The sequence below is a fragment of the Callospermophilus lateralis genome, unplaced genomic scaffold (genome assembly GCF_048772815.1).
Source record: "Callospermophilus lateralis isolate mCalLat2 unplaced genomic scaffold, mCalLat2.hap1 Scaffold_2226, whole genome shotgun sequence".
NCBI lineage: Eukaryota > Metazoa > Chordata > Mammalia > Rodentia > Sciuridae > Callospermophilus > Callospermophilus lateralis.
The window spans coordinates 6,112-13,581 of NW_027513150.1; the positions used below are offsets into that span (position 1 = coordinate 6,112).

General features: G+C 41.8%; 1 non-coding gene across 1 annotated transcript; it reads left to right on the forward strand.

Moving 5' to 3' along the window:
• Positions 1-6,793: 6,793 nt before the first annotated feature.
• Positions 6,794-6,897, forward strand: LOC143640399 (small nucleolar RNA U13). The gene has a single exon (XR_013154922.1). It is a non-coding gene; the product is annotated as a small nucleolar RNA U13 (small nucleolar RNA).
• Positions 6,898-7,470: the final 573 nt, after the last annotated feature.

Below are 7,470 nucleotides of genomic sequence, written 5' to 3' on the forward strand. Positions count from 1 at the left end.
CAGTTCTAATGGATCAAAAGTTTAATTTATACCATGCTTGTAATTCCAGCAGCTCAGGAGGCTGAGGCAAGAGGATTACGAGTTCAAAGCCAAACTCAGCAAAAAAGCGAGACATTAGGGCTGGGGTTGTGGCTCAGCCGTAGAGCACTCACCTACCATGTGCGAGGCCCTGGGTTCAATCCTCAGCACCACATAAAAATAAATAAATAAAGATATTGTGTCCAACTTACAACTAAAAAAAAAATATTAAAAAAAAAGAAGCCAGGTGCTAAACAACTCAGACCCTGTCTCTAAATAAAATACAAAATTGGAAATAGGGCTGTGGATGTGGCTCAGTGATTGAATGCCCCTGAGTTAAAAAAAAAAGTTTGACTTACAAAATACATATACAACTAGCAAAGATAAAATGTGACCAGTGTGGGTGTTTTGGAAAAGTTTCCTCTCTGGCACAAAACACGGTAAACTATCTAATCAACACACTTACCTAAATATGGATTCTGATTAAGTCAGTAACTGGGTGGCAGAGAGAGGGTTGATGAAGAGAATTCAAGACACTTCTACTCAACAAAGGTTCATGGAACAAAGGACTATGCAAGCATCACAAGAGGATCTTAAGATGAATAAAAGATAACACCCCCACCCTCAAGGCCCAGCAGACTAGTGGAAAAGAGGAAACTATATGGAGAAAATACTGAGCTATAAAGAGTATACTTATTTGCAATAAGTATCACAAAGGACACATGATAACATCAATGTTTAAAGAAAAAATAACATCAGTAAAAACAAGGGACCTCCATGGGTAAGAAAATATTGTGTAAAAATAAGTACAAGTTGTCTCCTTGCCTGGATACCAGGGAATTTTGGTAAAAGTGAGTCTTTATGTCTAAAGTCCATTCTCTACCCCTCCTCTTCATCCTTCCAAATCCAGACCAGTGCTCTGCAAAAGCTACAAGCAAAGTGTGAGAAGGAGAATCCTAAAGGACAGCCCAACTCACTTTCTTGCTTTTCTAAGCTGTCTTTGCCTGCACAGTTGTCTGAGCGGTCATCAGCTGGAGAAAAAATCTGGGAAAAATTGAACTCATCCTCTTCCGTCCACCAGCCTTGACTCTGAGCGTAAGTCCTGAGTTCAGAGTTCTCCACAACCATCTTTGTAGTGAGGGAAAGCTGATTGCAGATGCACTTTACTCCCTTTGCAGAGTACAAAGCAAGTACACTTAGGAAAACTTAATCAGGAAATGGAAATTCATGGGAAATCCTTCCTTGGAACACAGACTTTATAGGAAGGAAGGAATTCAAATTTTGAAGCAAGAAACACAATCTTGGTCCCCTTTCTAGTTCCACCAATATTGACTGGCATCATCACATTTTAAATGTGTAATAACTTTATTGCTCTTAAATTCACAATCAAAATGAAATACACAGGCCCTTCATTCTAAATAACCCCAAATGTGCACTACCTACAAGAGAAATGAAACGTCCTTTGGAAGAGGTAGTGCTGACAAGATTTAGAAATTCCTCCACAGAAATGCTCTATAGCAACCACAGGTCCCTCCTCCCCAGTCTGACTCTTTTTCACCTAGAAGCCCACTTTATACCACCCTGACTCACCCAAATACACACACACACACACACACACACACACACACACACACACACACACAAAATCTATAATGCAAATCAGATACTTCTTTGTTCAACATTTTTTCAACATTTAGAAAAATACGTGGCAATGATAATGAATCATTTCAGAACAAGGAATGGCCAGACACAGTGGCACATGCCTTTAATCCCAGCAGATCAGGAGGCTGAGGCAGGAAGATCTCAGGTTCAAAGCCAGCCTCAGCAATTGAGCGAGACTATAAGCAATCTAGTGAGACCTGCCTCAAAATTTTAAAAAAATCAATAAAGGACTGGGGTCAATCCCTGGTACAAAAAAAAGTGGGGAGAATGTACTTATAAATATATGTGTGTCTAGATGTATTTGTGAAAAATATATGGAAATATTTTCCTTATAAATATATGTATAGCTAAATGAACTCAGAAAGGACTGCCTTCTGAGTACACTCTCCCTTAATGAATGAGGATTAGGTGAGAAATCCTCTCAGCTGACAGACTTACTCTGTTTCTTCAATTTCTTTCTTTCTTTTTTTTTCAGTTGAATATGGACACATTACTTTTATTTATTTATTTATATGTGGTGCTGAGAATTGAGCCCAGTGCCTCTACGTGCTAGGCAAGTGCTCTGCCACTGAGCTATAACTCCAGCCCTGTTTCCTCCATTTCTGTATTTGCAGGCTGAGCTTCAAACACATGGAGAGCAACTTGGCCTTTAAGCTTGAGATGGTGTTCACAGTGCAAACATCAAGCTATCAGGGATAGTGCACAAGGCCCATTCACAATTGTTGTTCCCAAGGAACATGTTAAGCTTCCAAATCCTTGAACAATAAAGTGGGAGAAAGCAAGTCAGCCTAAACTATAAGCTGCTATAGAGCCATTACTTCCTAAAACCCAGTCCCTAGAGGCAGGCTCTGTGCTGGGCTAAGTGCACCCAGGATGTTTTGCTTCACTGATTTACACTTCCAAAATAAGCACTCCTGGATGATGGGCATTGGTCTTTTTCCATTCATTTTTTTCAGAGCGTACCACAGGAGTCAAATTATAAACAATTTAAAAATTTTTTAAAATTGTTTTAGCCTAAACTGGTGATTTTGATATCATTTATACTTTTTTTTTTTAAGTTCTCATAAACAGCTCCATAGATGTTACTTTCCTAGAGGGCTGATTTATGGTCGACATTTGCTTTTAGGAATCACCATTTGGAGTACTGAGAGCATTAACCCTACTACCATCAATCACACTACTGCTCGGATCACAGGACAAGAAATCGATAAGCTCAAGAAATGATTGTGTGTTTTTTTTTTTTTAATTTGAATGTTTAGTGAAAGACAACATTCATTTTGTGGAGATGGATTTTTTAAGCTATATTTTGAAGGGGCTCGGCTTTTGAAATGAAGTTATAGATCAAAACGTCTTTGATTCTACTTAAAAGCAATATGAAGGCTTTGAAGCATGGCCCACTAGCCTTTTCAATGGAACCATTCAACAGGAAGACTTCAGGGGCTGGGTTGTGGCTCAGCGGTACAGCGCTCGCCTAGCATGTGCAAGGCCCTGGGTTTGAACCTTGACACCACATAAAAATAAATAAATATAAAGGTATTGTGTCTATCTACAACACTTCCTCTTAGGAAAGGAGTTCGAGGGCTGGGGTTGTGGCTCAGTGGTAGGGTGCTTGCTTAGTGTGTGTGAGGCACTGGGTTCAATCCCCAACACCACATACAAAAAAATACTAAATAAACAAAATAAAGGTATTGTGTGCATCTATAACTAAAAACATTAAAGAAAGGAGCATGAGGTTTCTGCACTGTGGGAGAGATGGAGATCTGATGGGCCACACAGGTTGCCCTTGTCCTATAAATACCGAAAGAGTTGGGCAAAATGGGTACAGGCCCTGCTGGTTCCATGCTGGGGTGGAGAAATTCCTGTGGTTGTTGAGGGACCCTCTAGCCCATTCAATAGTCTTATGGGAATGAGAAAACACCACTCTGTTAGCCAGGCAGGCACTGCCTTCACACAGTTTGACCAGGAAACCACTATCCAGATTTCTCTGCCTCCATAGGCAACTAACTGTGTATGGGGTTCAATGTGCCCAACATCCAGAGAAGCCCTGATCACTGGACTTTGTGCACAGAAAACAAGTATGACTTCCAATTACTGAACCAGATCTGCTTCTAACTCAGGTCAGATCTGGCGCCAGTCAGATCTGTATGGCAAACAGGTTTCATCCCAACATCATTTCTGATTCATTGGTAAATTAGGTTGAAAAAATACATAGGCCAACTATAGGCTCAATTAGAAGTATGCAGGAATCTACTGGCCATGTCTTTGTGGATACAGGAGGGAAGAGTGGCAGTGCATGTGCTATGCATTTATCATTCTGTCCTAAAGAATGTAAGAATATGTCACTGGCCAATCCTTAGAACTCTTGGGAGCCTTTTAACCCATTCTGGGATCCAATCCCATCTAGAATATGAAAGTGCTGAGGTACTGATTCAAGGTCACCACTCCCACCTCTAATGTTTGCTTCCCTGTGCTGTCTTAGGAGCCAGGGCCATAGAGCAGCAATTTTATGAGCACTAAATTCTTCCATGAGGATCACCAAGTTCTATGCCCTTCTAGGAACATTGCCTCACAGAGAAATGGCCTGATTGGTCTAGAGTAGCACTGAATAATCCTCACACAGACCCAAACTCCTTCTTTTAGAGGACCATTCCAACCACAAACAGCTACAAGTGCACGGTAGCTGCTTCAAACTCAGGACAGTTTCCATTGAAGGAATTTCTCAATGACCACCTTGGTCAACAGAGTAACGGTTTGAGTCATGCAGCAGCCTGTAGTCAGAATTGGGTCCTGCCTGGAAAGTAAACAGAAAATAGGAAATGTTAGGAATATGCTTCCCAAGGGCCAGCATCCCTTCACTCCAGATTCTGAAAACCCTAGGCGCATCTCCAGAAACAGATGCCCAGAAGTGAACGGTGTGTTTAGGTGTGAAGAGCCAGCACAGACAGGGGCTGCACGGTATCATGATTTCTCTGGATCTGGTGCTGTGGGTCCAGCCAACATCCATCTCAGTCTTTCACATGCTCAAAACCACTCACCTGTGATTTTCTAAGCAGCCCAGTACTTCCCTACGGTCTCAAGCACCCAGGCCTCGTCTTGATCCACAAGCAGATATGCACTTTGGAATCTATGACAGGAGTTTGCATCTTCGTAATAATTCCCACCCTGTCCATGTTCTTCCAACAAGGACACGATGACATCTAAGGCTTCTTTATCTGTTGTCCCTCTTTCTATACCAAGCCTGAAGTCAGGAAACAAGAAGTGTTCCTCAGTCATTTCAACCCACATGATTATTGTCATAGCAACAAAAGACCAAGACAAGGCCCAGGCCTGAAGCACGCCAATGCATGTATGATGTTCAATTTGCAGACCAACATGCAAACCAATCAACGATACTTTCAACTCAAAATATCTCTATCACACATTCAGTTACAAATGCAAAAATCATCCCCCTTCTGCACAGACAGAATAAGGAACCAGCAGCTTTTTCCCCTGGAAAGGAAGGTCGGCCCCCTCTTTCTCTGTGCTGACTCCGTCTCCCATGAATCTGTCTGGTTCAGCTCTAGCCCTCAGCAAGCCCTGTGCTTCCTCCTGACTCCTACCTAGACAAAAGGAAATCTCTGCCCAGCCCAGCTTTGCTCGCCATCATTCTATACAGGTGTTTTGGTTATTGCTACGTATTGTGTCCCTTCAAAATTCATATGATGAAACCCTATCACCCAATATAATGATACTAGGCAAGGGGGCCTTTGGGAAATGACTAACAATGGAGGAACCTTATGATGGGATTAGTGTTTGTATGAAGGAGGCCTCAAGAGCTGCCTTGCCCCATCTACCATGTGAGGACACAGCAAGAAGGCACCACCTGTGAGTCAGATATGCGTTCACACCAGACACCAAACTTTGGCACCTTGACCTTGGACTTCCCAGCTCCCAAACTATAAGCAATAAGTTTCTGTTGTTTATCAGCATCCTATTTATAGTTATCTCAGTCTGGATGGTCTAAGACAATTAGTAATAACAGTATTTGATTACCAATCATTCTCCTCTGTGTACATAATTTGCTCAGAGATCTCATTAGAAATGTTTTTCTAGGAGGACATGCTCCATACTTTTTCTATGTATTTCCCTTCTACCTATTAGCCTACAGCAATTAGTGTGGCTTACAGCTTCAGTTATCAAAAGAACACACCTTCCTTCTGAAGTGAGACATCCATCCTGGCCCTTCCAATTAATAAACCTTTTAAAGAGAGCACAGATACTGCCCTCTGTGTGACCATAGGCAGTTTACATAATACATTTGAACTTCAGTTTTATGACATCCATGAAATTAGTTCCTCTATCATTGGGTTACAATGGATATGAGTTTCATGAGATAATGAACATGAAAATAGATGGCCTGGAGCTGGGGATATGGCTCAGTGGTAGAGCATTTTCCTGGAGTGCATGAGGCCCTGGGGTCCAATCCCCAACACTGCAAAAGAAAAAAAAAGAATGGCATAGTGCCTAGAACCAAATAAATGATGAGTAGATTTCAGGGGGCAGAACACTGTGGCAGAGAAATCTGCAATTCAGAAATAAAGAACTAACTTCTCACTCTGGTTTAACTACTCACAGGCAGTATGATCTTAAGTAATGTCTTCTTTTGAAACCTCTATTTTCTTATTGGTAAAGTAAAAACATTTCTATCTCCCTCCTCAGGCTGGTATGAAAGAAGATGGTACATCATATGTATTCAGTTCATTTATTCATCTGATCATTCAAATTGTAAGTCTATTGGCAAAAAATTTTAGAGCAAAGATATTGAGATGGTGGTACAAGCCTGTTCTTGGTGAATTTTCAACACAAGAAACAGTAGCTATTAAAATTCACCCAATTCAGTGCTTTCTAAAGGAGCATTCCACTGTGCTGTCATGGAGAAGAAAAGGTAATGTAGCCACAAGCTATGGACTTATTCTGTAACAGGCTTATTTTCATAGTCGATTTATTACATACCGATTCATTTCAAATTTCTCATTCTAAGCTCATTTAAGAAGGCTTGGTTACAAAGCTCTGATCTACAAAGCTGAACCCTAATGCCTTAAGAGAGTGATACAAAATTTTAAAAATAATCCTGATCCTTTTGTGGTTCACAAGCATGGGGATTGGGTTTGCCCACTGTTGTCTGGGAGACACCTCCCTCAAACCTTGTTACCACATTGGCACATTACCCACCTGACATGAAAAGAAAAAAAAAAGAGCAAGCTTATTGCAAGATAGATAGAATTAAGTAGACTTTTCCCTGCTCGAGGTTGTCTTCTCTAAAAAGGAGCAGCAAGAGTGAGAGCTCATCTTATCTTGAGGATTTGGAGCAAACCAGTGTGCTGTGAGACCTGAATCCAGAACTGCACCTGGAAGGCCTCCTTCCTCCTTCCTAGGGTCCCTGGTGGGCCCTGGTCACAATGCCTCCTATACACACTCAAGCAGATTCTGCTCCCAGAGCCTTTGCAGGGCCCCAAATGACCTATGCAAATCTATGTAGGGACAGGTGAACATGTAGCCATGCTCAGTAGCCCCATCTTTGGAGGCTGGGATCTCTCTAATGTTTTCTGGATATTCAGCCTGTTTACCTTCCACTGAAACCCACAATGTGTGCACTTGTCTCCGCCCTGACTTGCATGCCCTACATGCACAGCAGGACCTCAGCACCCTGCTACAGACATAATTGTGGTTTCACTCTCCTCCTCCTCAGACCAGGACCATGGGTGGCTCTGTGAACCCACATGACCATCTCCAGCTGGTCTCCCAACCACA